The following is a 13,944-nucleotide window of genomic DNA, read 5'->3' on the forward strand; positions in this document are numbered from 1 at the left end:
CCCATAAAAGGAGACAACCCTTCTGCATCTAACCTGTCAAATCCCCCATAAAATCTTGTATGTTTCAATGAGGCTGCCTCACATTCATCCCTCCCTATCTGGGATCAGCCTCGTGAACTTGTCCAGATTGTCTCCAATGCCAGTATAAACTTTGAGATTAAAAAGTAACCCAAAACTGCTGAGTATTCTAGCTATAGTCTGCCTTGTACAGTTTTAATAAAGACTCACCCCTCCCGCACTTTTATACTCCATTCCCTTTGATACAAATGCCAATGTTCTATTTGCCTTCCCAATTATCTTAGATACCAACTTTTGTTGTTTATGCAGGACCTCCCCCAAATCCCTTTACTGTAGCTTTATGTAATCTTTCTCCATTTAAATAATACTCAGCTCCTCAATTCTTATGGCCAAAATGGGCATAACCTCACATTCTCATTGCATCCATCATGTCTGTATCCTCTCAGTTAACCTGTCTATGTCCCTCTGCAGACTGTGTGCCATCCTCGCCACTTGCCTTTCCACCTATTTTTGTGTCACCTGCAAACTTGGCTATTGTACATTCAATGTCTTCATCCAAGACATTATTAATTGTGGATCCAGTACTGATCCATGATTCCCTCTTTATAAAAGACCATGTTGACTCTGCTCAATATGTATTCCTAAATTCTCTATTACATAATTTATAGTCTCTCACATTTTCCCAATAACAAATATTAAGAATACAGTTACCTTCATCCTTTTCTGAACAGCAGGCAGTGACTAATGGGGTAATGCAGTCATCAGCACCAGGCCTCCATTATTCACAATATATTATGTTAATCATTTTGATTAGACAGCTAAATATAATATCTTAAAATCTGCAGATTACAGAAAGCTGGGTGGAAGAGTGAAATGGGCAGATGCAGTAGAGATGTTGCAGTGTGATTTGGACAAATGCATGGCAGATGGGGTATAAATGTGAGGTTATCCACTTTGGTAGCAAAAACAGAAAGGCAGATTATTACTTGACTGGCTGTAAATTGAGAGCTTAAAAATGTGTTGCTGGAAAAGCGCAGGTCAGGCAGCCTCAAAGGAGCAGGAGAATCAACGTTTCGGGCATAAGCCACCCGAAACGCCGAATCCCCTGCTCCTTTGATGCTGCCTGACCTGCTGCGCTTTTCCAGCAACACATTTTTAAGCTCTGATTTCCAGCATCTGCAATCCTCACTTTCTTCTGGCTGTAAATTGAGAGCACGGTATGTTCAACAAGATCTGAGTGTTCTCATGCACCAGTTGTTGAAAGTAAGCATTCAGGTGCAGCAGGCAGTAAGAGGTGCAAACTGTATGTTGGCATTCAGGTTTTGAGGACAGGAACAAGAAGGTCTTGCTGCATTTATTATTAGTGAGGCCATACCTAGAATACCATGCACACATTTGGTCTCTTTATCTGATGAAGGATGCTGTTGCTATAGAGAAAATACAGTGAAGGTTTACCATATTGATTCCTGGGATGGCATGACTGATGTACAAAGAGATTAGATTCATTAGGATTACATTCACTGGAGTTTAAATAAATGGGAGGTGCTGGGAGTGGGGGGGTACATCTCACAGAAGTCAATAAAATTCTAACAGGTTCGATGGAGGAAGGAGGTTCCCAATGCTGAGGGCATCCAGAAATAGGTGTCAAAGATTATGAAAAAAAAATGTAAACCTTTTAGGACTGAGATGACTGAAATTCCTGCACCCAGGAAGTGGTCATTCTGTGGAATTCACTACCACAGGAAGTGGTTGAGGCCAAAGCATTGTTTTCAAGGGAGGAGGTTACATCACTCCTGTGGCTAAAGGGATCAAGGTATGGTGAGTGGGTTTAGGGTCCTAAGCCAGTAATCAGCCATCACCATAATGGCAACACGGTGGCTCAGTGGTTAGCACTGCTGCCTCAACACCAGGGACCCAGGTTCAATTCCAGCCTCGCGCAACTGTGTGGAGTTTGCACATCCTCCCAGTGTCTGTATGGGTTTCCCTCCCACAGTCCAAAGATGTGCAGGTCAGGTGAATTGGCCATGTTAAATTGCCCATAGTGTTAGGTACATTAGTCAGAGGGAAATGGGTCTGAGTGGGTTAACCTTCAGAGGGTCGGTGTGGACTTCTTGGGCTGAAGGGCCTGTTTCCACACTGTAGGGGAATCCATTCTAATGAATTATGGAGCAGGGTCAAATGGCCCTACTCATATCTTGTACAATAATATACGTCTGCTCCTCTTTTTAAAAAAGGGAGGTGTTACATTAACAATCCACTGTCAGGATCCCTCAAGACTTTCATTCAAGTTCTCTCTTACTCTTGTGAACTCCAACAGATTCAAGCATGGCCTGGCAAACCTTGGTCTAGTTATCCTCTGAACTGCTCCTAATTAATTTACATCCCTCAATAAATGAGACCAATGCTGCACAAAAGACACCAGATTTGGTCTCATCAATGCTTTCTATACTTGAAGCAAAATCTCCTTACTTTTAGATTCAGAATTCTATTGCGAGGTGTATTATTTCCTTACCCACTTACTTACTGCTCCTGTATACTAACCGTCAGTATTAATGCATGAAATCTTTCTTTATCTCAGAGCTCTACAAACTCTCACTATTTAGATAACATAGTTATTTTTATTCTTGCTGCCAAAATGGACAGTTTTACATTCTCCCACATTTATTCAATTTGTCATATCACTGTCAACTCACAACCTGTCTATTTGTAGTCTTATGTTTTCTTACAACTTACTTTCCTGCCTATTTTTGTAATATCAGGAAGTTTAGCAATCATATATTCAGTCCCATCTTCCAAGTTAATTACATAAATTGTCAGAAGTTAAGGTCTTGCACCAATCCCTATTGCACACCATTCATTACATCTTACCAACCAGAAAATGATCAATTTTTAAACTGCTGCCTGCTAGCTAACCATTCTATCCATGCCAAGACATTATCCCCTATACTATGAGCTTTGATTTTACACAATAACCACTGATTTGGCACCTTACTAAGCGCTTTGTGGAAAGCAAAGTTTGTTATCCAACATGTTACTTCTCCAATGAAATTCACAGTTATAAAAGATATGTTAAAGTGAAACCATGTTTAAGTACACTGCCATGTCTTCAATAATACCTAATATCTTCCACACAACTCGTCAAGCTAATTGGCATGTAGTTTCCTGCTTTCTGTCTCTCTTGCTTTTTGAATAAAAAGAAGTTCCCCCCACTGCCATCCCCATTAATTGCCAATCTAATGGAACCTCCCTGAGATATAGGGGATTTGGAAAATTAAAACCAAAGCATTAATTGTCTCACTAGCAACTTCTTTAAAGATCTTCAGATGAAATCCATCAAGACCCAGGCCAACAGCTCCAACAATTTGGATTATATCTCATGCACTTCACGGGGTAAATGTAATTTTTGAGTTTGTCCCTCCCTTTCAATTACTAACAATTCTGGGATGTTACTTCTAACTTCTATTGCGAAGACTGATACAATATATATTCAACTGCCATCTTCTTGTTTTTCATTATGAATTCTGAAAACACACTTTCTACAGGATCAGTTTTTTTAAAAAACTGTTTACTGAAAACTTACTGTTTTTATATTTCAAGCTAACTTTCTCATACAGATTTCTCCTTACGCGTTTAGTGATTATTTGTTATTCCTTACATCCTGTCCAATCTGCTCATCCACCACTCATTTGGCACAATTATATACTTGTCCTTTAAATTTTGATACTAACCCCTTTAGTGAAGCACAGTTGGTGGGTGCTCTCTTTGAATTTCTTTCCTCTCTTGTTGAAAGCATCTATCCTGTATGTTTTGAAAGATCCAAAAAAAAAGTGTCTGGAATTGCAATTTTATTGATGATATTCTACTCAATCTCATTTGCCAGTTCACTTCAGCTGGCTCTACTTTCATGTCATCAGTATGGTGTGTTGGCTTTCATTAGCAGGAGGATTGTGTTTAAGAGCCGCGGGGTTATGCTGGCAGCTGTATATAACCCTGGTTAGACCACACTTGGAATATTGTGTCCAGATCTGGTCACCTCATTATAGGAGGCATGTGGAAGCTTAAGAGAGTTTTGGAGATTTACCAGGATGCTGCCTTTAGTAGAGGGCATGTCTTATGAAGAAAGGTTGAGAGATCTAGGGCTTTTCTCACTGGAGCAAAGGAGGATGAAAAGTAACTTAACAGAGGTGTACAAGCTGATGACAGGCATAGATAGAGTGGATAGCCAGAATTAAGGCAGAAATGGCTTTCACAAGGGGGCAGAATTTTAAGATGATTGGAGGAAGATTTAGGGGAGGTGTCAGAGATAGGTTCTTTACACAGTGGTGGGTGTGTGGAATGCACTGCCAGCAATGGTAGAGTTACATGCATGAGGGACATGCATGTGGATGGTAGTAAAATGTAGAGTGTGTAGGTTAGTCTGACCTTAGGATAAAAGATTGGCACATCATTGAGGGCTGAAGAGCCTGTACTGTTCTATGCTCTGTATGTTCTATAAATGCCAATTTTGGCCACTCCTCTTTTCCACAAACGAAACTTAAAAGATCACTACATTAGCACTGCTACCTGAGTGTCTTCATCATGTTACTAATATTTAATTGTTTCATTGTGTGTGTGTGCGCAGGGGGGGGGGGGGGGGGGGGGGGGGGGGGGGAGAAGCCAGCTTCAAAAAGTGATGTTCTCAGAAACTATCCCAAAAAGATTCTTTGATCTCATTAAGCTACTCTGACATTTTTTTAAAACCGCACTGGTACATAGAAATCTAGTGCTAGTGGTCCTGGAGGAGTTGCCAAAAGTTAAAACATTTTATCAAAAGTGCACAATATTTCCAATTTATTGTTGGATAGATCCAGGTCAATATGAAACACAGACCAGGTTTACTATGAGTTAAAACTAACTCCTTTCTAAACACCCCTCATACACAAATATAGACATAAAACATTAGTTAACTATTTTTTAACCTCCTCCCATAAAACCTTTGTTCAATAGCACACATCCACTGGCTTACTGAGATGCTCATTTTGTTTGTCAGCAGTTTCCATTCTTCAATTTTTTTCCAAACCTCTTTTGTAAAAACGACGCTTGAAAATGACAGCCAAGCAATTGTTATACTGATTACAGACAAACATCAGCAATTACTTGTTTTGAATAATGGGGCAGGCTGGAGGGGCTGAATGGCCTACTTTTGTTCCTAATTCATATGCTCATGTTTGTATGAAAGAAATAGTTGGGAAAGTGGTGAGATCCCCATTCACCATCCACCCACCTCGTAAATTAGCTGCTGGGGTCATTTCATTAGAATGGAAGGAACAAGAGTTTGACCAGTGTCTTCATACAGATGAAGATATTTCCTATCCATAAACCAAAAACTAAACAAATCCAATCCAGCCAATTTCCACAATCAAGAAACTGGTGAAAAGTACTGTCAAGTGGCATTGACTCATTGATGTTTTGTTTAGATTCCATTTACTTTCATACCCTATCACAATCCAAGTGCAAACAATGGCAAATAGCACCTTTAACATAAAAGTCTCAGGTGAGTCACAGGACCATCAAGCAAAATATGACACCAGGCTATAAGAGAGATATTGTAGCTCGGATGATGAAAGCTTGGTCAAGGAAGAGATTTTAACGTGTGTTTTAAAGAGACAGACAGACGAGTATTCTAGAGCTAAGAACTGAGCTAGATGAAGGCATGGCCATCACAGTGCAGCAATTAAAGAGACAGGGATGATCAAGAGCCTGAATTCAAGGAATTCAGATATCCTAGAGGCAAGAGAGACACAGACCATCTAAGGATTGGGAAATAAAGATGTGAATTTTAACATCAAGACTTTGCTTGACCAGTAGTGAATTTACACCAGCAAGCTAAGGAGTGAATAGTACTTGCTGCAAAATTAATGCAAGGATAGCAGAATTTTGGATCCTAAGAGCAGCTCAGAAACCATTAGTGTTGTCAAATCTAGGAGAAAGCATATGCATGAATGACAGTTTCAATAATAAACAGGAATAAAAAGTTACTTAAGTGGAAATAAGTACACATTCTTAGTAATAAGTTGACTATTAGTTCAGAAGCTCATCTCAGGGTCAAAACTAACAAGCTGATGACGAATTGGTGACAGGTGGGTAATGGTGGATGAGGAATCTGTCACTTTCCAACTAGGACTCCAAATAAATCATTGGTAGAAAGGCCCACCTAATGGACTAACCCTGTAGATGGGAGGGTGGGGGCTCATCTTGTGGGGACTGTAAGAGGCAAGCCTGTGCAGATTGCTTGTTGTCTTTCAGGACCTCAGCCACTGTCTGCCCAGCCTGATTGTGTCACAGGCTGGACTTCAGCTTGGAGGCCCTTGAAACTGGATAATGACAGCTCTTTCCAGGCAAGTTCATTTTGCTGACCTACCCAAAAAACAGATGACATGGTGCCTCCATTAATTCCTACCTCAAGGTTATAAAGAGGCTTAATGCCACAAATCATTCCCAGGGAGAGAACTATAAGAATGAAGTTCCTGAGGCAAGAAGCAGCTGCCCTTGACAACATGTGGTTGAATGTAAACATCAAAAAACCTTCACACTTAAGTCAGTGGGAATATTCTCATTTGGATCATATCTAGCACAAAGCAAGACAATTGTGGTTTCTGGATGCCATCTGATTCATTCTTGGGAAAACATCACAAAAGTTCCTCAAGGTAGTGTCCCAAACCCAACCATCTTCAGCTGCTTCAATTAACTTTCTTCCAACATCAAATCAAAATCATTGAGGTTCTCGGATGACTGCATAGTATTCAGCATCATTCATAACTGCTCAAGTACTGAAGCAGTTACTGTCTGCATGCAGCAAGACTTGGTCAGCAGTCACATTTTAGGAGAGTATATTCATAACATACATGTCAGGGAATGTTCATATCCAACTGGAGGGAATCTATCCATCTCCCTTTGGCATTCAACAACACTACTATCATTGAATTCCCCACCACCAAAACCGTGGAAATTGGAATTGACCAGAAACTGAATTGAACTAGTGATTTAAATAATGTACAGCATGTCAAAGACTGCAAATTCAGCAAGTAACTCCCAAAGTCTGTTCACCATTCACAAAAAACAAGTCAAAAGTTTGATGCAATATTCTCCACTTGTTGGGTGAGTGCAGTCCCAAAAACACACTCAAAGCTGGACGCACTGCAAGACAAAGCAGCATGCTTAACTGGCCCCCTCCACCACTACTGTGGTGCTCACCATTTACAAGATGCATCGCAGCAATACACCAAGGCTCCTTCAACTGCACTTTCCAAACTCAGACCCTCTACCAGCTATAAGAACAAGGACAGCAAAATGAAAAAGGGAATGCCACCACCTTCCAGCTCTCTTCAAAGCCATACACGATACCAACTTGGAAATAAAATGGCAGCAAATATTTACACAATAAGGACAGCAAACAAGACTGAATTTTGTTGATGTTATTTATTGAAATGTTGGCCAGAAGACAGGGAGAACTTTTTGCTCTTCTCCCAATTATGGCATGGACATTTTCTTTTAGAAAGAACACACCAAAACAGATGGCAGAATCTGAGTTTATAAGCTGACCTGAAAGTTGGCACCTGCAACCAAGCATCACACCTTCAGTACTTGAATAATATGTTTACCTGGAGAGGAGCACAAATTCATAAACACCTTTCAGTAATTGTGCTACACCTGGTAACAACTATCCTATAATGATACATTAAGCACATTGTGGTCACACGTCGGTTTGACGTCAGCTACAGCCCTGGAGCAAAAGATGTTACAATTATGAATTTAGAAAGGCTGAATGAATTTCCCAGACAAGCTGATATCCTACATTTCAACATTAAAAAAAAATACCACCTGCAAATTTCCCTTCAAGTCACTCACCATCCTGAGTTGGAATTTTATCATACCTTCATGTCAATGGATCAAAATCCTGGAATGCCTTTCCTAATGGCATTGTGGATCAACCTAGACCAAATGGAGGGTAATGATTCAAACCTTCAGCTCCTCCTTCAAAAGCAATTAGGAATGGGCAATAAATGCTGGCTTAACCAGCAATGCCTAAAGTTGTCATAACTCATTTTTACTCAGCTATTAAATTCATCATTTAAATAGAAGCCAGATGCAAAGATACATCTACATTCTGGGGGAAAAAAAAGTCTTTTTTCCAGAGCACAAATATTAGGATGCGAGGGTTGGGATAGCTCCATGAGTATATTTTCAAGGTCATTATTGTATCACTAGGATGTCAAATGCTTTTCTTGTCAATGAAATGCACAAAAAAAAAATCTTAAAACTCAAACACAAGCTTAACACAAGTTAATCAACTTTTGCAACATTATAAACAGATAAATAATTAAATATAACCAATTAATTGAACACAGATTCCATCATTTTGAAGTCTGGAATAAATCATTTACACATAGTTCATAACACACCTGTCAAGCAGGTGCCCTTCCTCAAAGTTTTGATTAAATTTACAGTGATAAGTCCAAAAAGCTGGACAGAGATGGAAAACTTGATGCAAGGCAGACATTTCCTGTTTCAAAAAAGGAGTGGAAATTTCTTAAGTCAGCAAAAACAAAAAAGGAAATGTAGTAAATGCACCTTATAATAGCACACTTAACCTGAAATCCAGAACTCTCTCTATGCGGTCACAAGAAGTAGGCAAGAACTGGCTCTTTTCTGTATTTTAATACAAAGAATGAGGGGGTTGATATATCTTGACAAAAAGGACCTCTTCCATCTCCATTCTCCTAACGTGGGAGTGAGTCTACAACGGAGGTAGAAATGCCTCCACAGTCTTGGCTGCTTTTACTTTCAATTAGTTCCAGGTGTTCCACTGGGTACAAGGAACAGCAAAGGCCACAGCAACATCTCCCACTCAGCACAAAACAAAACTGAACCAATCACAGCCACACTTCATTGTTTGGCAGTAGACAAAAGGCACACTGTATAGAAAATGCAAGAAAGTGACACAGTGCCCTACTTGCCCAAACCCAGGGACATAAGAGAAGGAAAATGGCCAAGAATACCAATGAACTGAACAGTAATCCACATGCTAATGGGAAAGCTAAATCAAATAGTGAAACAAGGACTGTCTTCTTCACCATTTTAAATGAAGAGATTGACAGTCCAGGCTAGGAATGGGGTTTGACAAGATTAAATAAAAATTACAACAAACAACATTAGAACATCTGAAAAAATGCAAGTCCAGCATATTTCAAAGCATTTTTGTTTAGAAACAGCAACCAAATGATCACATTTATTAGAAAAGTAAGTTTTTTAAAAAAACTGTAAAGCTAGCCCTACAGCAAATAGGTAAACATTATTACATGTACATTTAGTTAATATTTAATTTTTATCTATTTGTCTAATAGTATCCAACTGCTCATTTCAACATGACATCACTTTCCAAAGTTGAATGTGCTATTTTGCTGGTGAAAACAAGGAGGCGGGGTTCTAGAAAGCCGAAAACCAGCGTTAACAACCGTACCATAAACCTTAAAGTAAGCAGCGATCTCCTTTTTATTACCTGCAACACGCAGTGCCTTCCTCTCCCCTCCATTCCGGTTTATATTTCCCAGACAAACCTTCCTATTAGCTGAACTGCTACTAACAGTAGTTTGGATTCAGATACCTACTGGGTTTCCCACAACTCCCTCACATGACCTTCTCAGCACACTTCCACTGATTGCAGAATGCTGACAGGCTGGGCTAGTCACCATGGCAACTGTTGTCCCTGCTTGCAGTTCTGGGAGGGTTCCATGAAACAGCATATGCCTCTTGATTAAAAACTTTTGCAAGAGCTCTGCTCCTCCTCCCTCTCCGAAGCAGCAGGAGCGAAGGAGCTTACACACCGTTCTCCCCTCAAAAGTATGGAAGTGGCTCATCTGAAGATACCGCATTAACTTGTTTCATGTGAAAAAGGAAGCAATAACGCATTACGATTCTCAGAATATTTCCACGCCTCAAATCTCTCTTTTTAAAAAGAATATTAACATGCAGGCTTTCCCTAAATGCATTAAGATTAAATGAATAATGCTATTGTGTTGCAAGTATTCACAGACATGCCCAGCTACCCACCAGAAACATGTTTAATGCGTTTCTTTCTTTGCTTTCGTAAAAGTGTTTTGTGAGTTTGGCTTCAGGCAATTTGCATCTCTTTGTTACCGTTTATCTGATAATGTACTTATATCATATGTTTTATTCGCGTTTTGTTTCAAGGTGTAATTGGGGTGAAGGATGATAACATTCAGGTGTAGCATTTTTTTTCTACACCTAATACAAACCCGGAGAGATTACCTCACCTCACCTGTTTATCTCTATGAAACCTATGAGTGTCTGGATACCATATGCTTCAAAATAATTTTAAATGAATCTGTAAAGTTTGTTGTTTGCATCCAGCTTGCTTTAATTGACTGTTTCACCTCAATCTGTATTTCTCATTAACGTCTGATTATCTGACACTATGAAGTGATTTTAAGGATAAGTACACGTACAGTATAGTAAAATTGAAGGTTTATTGATCACTAAGTTCTACTGTCAGCCGTGTCTACCTCAGAGGTTCAGCTAATCGTGGACACATTCGTCCAATTTCTCTAAGTTTTATTATCCTTGATAAAAGGAAACTTAAATCTTCCCATGAAAGAGAGCAAAGCTCAAAAGATCATTGTAAAAATGGAGTGAAGCCTAGAAGCATGAATTAAACCGCTTTTTTTAAAAAAAAGTAAAATTTCAAAGTCATCGCATTGTTTAAGCTGGACTCATCCAAGCAAGTAGGGAGTATTCCAACATGCTCTGCGTTAGAAATGATGGATAGTCAGACAATGACCTTATTTAGAGGCCAGTTTTACACAGAATTTCCTGTTGAATTTCTGGTAAACAGCAACCCCCAGGATGTTAATAATGGGAGCTAAGTGATAGTAAAATTGTGAAATTCTCTCATTGGAGATGACTATTTACTGGCATATGTGAGAGATAAATGTTACTTGCTACATATCAGCCCAAGCGTGAATGTTGTTCAGGACTTGTTGCATGTGGGCAGGGACTACTTCAGTATTTGAGAAATCATGAATAATGCTGAACGATGATGATTGCTCAATGAACATCCCTATTTTTGACCTTAGGATGGAGGGGAAGTCATTGATTAGGATGATTGGCACTACAAAGAGGAAATCAACAACTAAAATAGTCTTCCTTGTTCTGAGCAAGGGTCATTGGACCCAAAATGTTAACTGATTTCTCTCCACACTACTACCCAATTTGATAAGCTTTTCCAGCAATTTCTGTTTTTGTTTCTGATATCCAGCATCCGCAGTTATTTCAGTTTTCACTAAAATGGTCTTCCTTTGTGATGGGGATAACTCCACCCGGAGGAGTTGACCCCAAATCCCTATTGATTTCAATTTTACCATGGCTCCTTGATGTAACACTCGGTCAAATACTACCTTAATATCAAGGTTAGTCACTCTGACTCCCATGTAGAGTTTAATTCTTTTATTCATTTTAAACAAAGATTGTTACAAGGTCTGGAGCTGAGTGGCCTTGGTAAAACCTACTCTGAATAACGGTAAGGAGGTTATGATTGAGTAAGCGCCACTCAATACGTCATTGACAGCACCATCAATCCTTTTGCTGGTAATTGAGAGTAATCTGATTGTAAGAGGTAACAGGTCCAATCCATACCTTGTGTGGACAGAATATACATGCGCAATTATCAGGTAAATGAGTGTTGGAGCTGTATTGGAACAGCTCGGCTAGGAGTGCAGTTCCAGAGCACAGGTCTTCAATACCACAGCTGGAGGTTGGCAGGACCCATAGTCTTTGTTTATCGAGTACCTTCAGCCATTTTTTGCTATCAAATGGGATGATTTGAATTGGCTGAAGACTGGCATATGTAATAGGGGATGCGCAGGAGGAGGCCAAGGTGGATTGTGTGGTGTCCACAATCTGTAGCATCACAGGCACATGGAATTGTATCTTGCTTGATTTCTGAAGACACCATTTGATGCAAATAGCTTCTAACATTTTAATCAGGACTAATGTCAGACTGACAGACTGAAGAGATAGATGAGGAGTTAGTTATTTAATTGTGCACCATTATTTCTGACTGGATATGGCAAAACCAAAGAACTTCAATCGGATCCTTTAGTGAGAGAATCATTTAGCACTGTCTATTTTATAGTGTTTCTGCTGTTTTAGCATGCATGTAGTGCTGCGTTGTAGCTACACTCGTTTGGTAATTCATTCAAAGTTTGTGAGAAGATTTGTAGCTCGGGTGCTTGTTGCTGTGGTTCTGTTCGCCGAGCTGGAAGTTTTTGTTGCAAACGTTTCGTCCCCTGTCTAGGTGACATCCTCAGTGCTTGGGAGCCTCCTGTGAAGCGCTTCTGTGGTGTTTCCTCCGGCATTTATAGTGGCCTGTCCCTGCCACTTCCGGTTGTCAGTTTCAGCTGTCCGCTGTAGTGGCCGGTATATTGGGTCCAGGTCGATGTGTTTGTTGATGGAGTTTGTGGATGAGTGCCATGCTTCTAGGAATTCCCTGGCTGTTCTTTGTTTGGCTTGCCCTATAATGGTAGTGTTGTCCCAGTCGAATTCATGTTGCTTGTCGTCTGCGTGTGTGGCTATTAGGGATAGCTGGTCATGTCGTTTCGTGGCTAGTTGGTGTTCATGGATGCGGATCGTTAGCTGTCTTCCTGTTGTCCTGTATAGTGTTTTGTGCAGTCCTTGCATGGTAATTCATTTTCAGATATGATTGGTATTGCTCCTAGTATGCACTGTTCAGTGAATCAGGGTCACTGGCATGACGGGAAAGTTTACAGCTTGCCTGCATATCATTCAATTACTGAAGGTTTTATGTTCTAATTTACACTAAAGATTATTTGGATTGAGACAAGCTAAATGGATTTAATTTAATGGGATTTTTTTTCTGACTAAAGACTCATTTCATTGAAGCTTTACATCTTGAATTCAGCAGGACAATTTGCAAGTATAACAAAGGGGAAAGGCAATACTTATATTGTATGAGGGGAGAGTGCTGGATTATGGGAAGTGGAATCTGATTAGTAAAGGCTTGCCATGAAAAATACAGCAGTTAATGATTGACAGTTAACAGTCATTAACTGGGGATATTTAAGCGACTGCTGGACATCCACATGGATAGCAGGGAGTTGAGGGGTGCGTAGGTTAAGTTACTATATTTTACATTAGGATTAAATCTCAGCACAACATTGTGGGCCAAAGGGCCTGTTCTGTGCTGTACTTTTCTATGTTCTATTACGCAGGATAATACCCTCAATGGTGAACCAAACAGAATCAACATTCCTGGTTTAAAATTTAAATATAATTGGTAGTTAACTTTCAATCATCAACAACTGCTTCATTCTCTACCAGAGAGAAACTTACCAAACAAGCAGCACTCTCTTCTCACAGTAGAAATTTGGGTTTTCTCTTTATTGGTATACTTGCAGTTGTCCTGATGACTGCAAAATTACAAAAAGAAATGTGTCTTCTTTCTCTGCACTACCAACTGTGATTTATTTAAAAATCAATTCTGGTTTGAGACTCAAATTCTCTGTTCAGACAATCACTGATGTCCTATTTGGGAAGATTGTGGGAAGTATTTTTATATGGGTGGTTAAGAGTTAAATCTATTAAAAAATGTGAGTGCATATAGGGAAGCTGGCTTCAATCCACTGACTTCAGCATTTACCTCTAGCATGTTAAAACTGTTTGAATTGAGTAAAGATCATCTTAAGTTCAATCATAGAATCCTTACAGTGTGGAATCAGGTCATTCGACCCATCAAGTCCACATCAACCCTCCGAAGAGCATTTTATCCAGACCGACTCCTCCTACCCTACCACCCTGCACTTCCCATGGCTAATCCACTTAGCCTGGACACTCTGGGGCAATTTAGCATTG

The 13,944-nt window shown here is 39.8% G+C and overlaps 1 protein-coding gene across 5 annotated transcripts in view; it reads right to left on the reverse strand.

Moving 5' to 3' along the window:
* The window catches only part of dennd2b (DENN domain containing 2B), a 465,023-nt gene that overhangs the window by 349,116 nt on the left and 101,963 nt on the right, over positions 1-13,944 (reverse strand). For 2 of the 5 annotated variants that reach the window (XM_087996549.1, XM_087996547.1), the window contains exon 1: positions 9,557-9,700. The exons of 2 other annotated variants lie outside the window; for them this stretch is intronic. The gene's annotated coding sequence lies outside the window, so the exon portion shown is untranslated. Of the gene's footprint in view, positions 1-9,556; positions 9,702-13,944 lie in introns of those variants that run through there. One more of the 5 variants, XM_087996550.1, reaches the window with a different exon arrangement.

The sequence above is a fragment of the Chiloscyllium plagiosum genome, unplaced genomic scaffold (assembly GCF_037043375.1).
Source record: "Chiloscyllium plagiosum isolate Xiang-an unplaced genomic scaffold, Cpla_swu_hap1 HiC_scaffold_18, whole genome shotgun sequence".
Taxonomy (NCBI): domain Eukaryota; kingdom Metazoa; phylum Chordata; class Chondrichthyes; order Orectolobiformes; family Hemiscylliidae; genus Chiloscyllium; species Chiloscyllium plagiosum.